The sequence below is a fragment of the Carlito syrichta genome, unplaced genomic scaffold (assembly GCF_000164805.1).
Source record: "Carlito syrichta isolate Samal-C Ts95f unplaced genomic scaffold, Tarsius_syrichta-2.0.1 Scaffold135666, whole genome shotgun sequence".
Lineage (NCBI taxonomy): Eukaryota > Metazoa > Chordata > Mammalia > Primates > Tarsiidae > Carlito > Carlito syrichta.
The window spans coordinates 2035-2624 of NW_007079762.1; positions in this window are offsets into that span (position 1 = coordinate 2035).

The following is a 590-nucleotide window of genomic DNA, read 5'->3' on the forward strand; positions in this document are numbered from 1 at the left end:
GGGGATGCCGGGGAGGCTGGGGCAGTGGGTGCCCCCTCCCCACCCCCGGACGCGGTCCCTGCGGCTTCCACCGCCTCCGCCCTCCGCCTGACGCCCGCTCCATGGGAGGAGGCCTCTGGACTCCCTCCCGGCCCCCAGGGCTCAGGTCCCGGGGTCCTCCGGCGGCTCCTACCTGTGTGGGTGGTGAGGGGGCACCTGTGGGGAGGAGATGCGGGCGGGAGCAGCTGCGGGTCAAAGATCCCGGAGCACGCACATGACCTGCTGTGATCGAGTCCATTAATGTTTACCCAGGAGCCGAGGCCCCCGGGGATGCCCTCCTGGCTCCAAGGGCCCTGGGTCGTGACCAGGCCCCCGGGCACCCTGCAGCCGGCCCAGCCTAGGCCTCCTGGAGTGGGCTTCTCCGAGGGCTAGACAGTGGCCCTCAGTACTGGCCACCCCCGGGGGCACCGGCCTGACTGACGGGCGCACGGTGCACCCAGGGTGGCATGCTGGGGCCCCAGCTGGGCCTGCCCGGGGCCTGGGGCAAGTCAGCCCGCTGCCTTCTTGGGCCTCCGAGCTCTGCAGACCTTATCGTGGTCACCCCTGCCCCT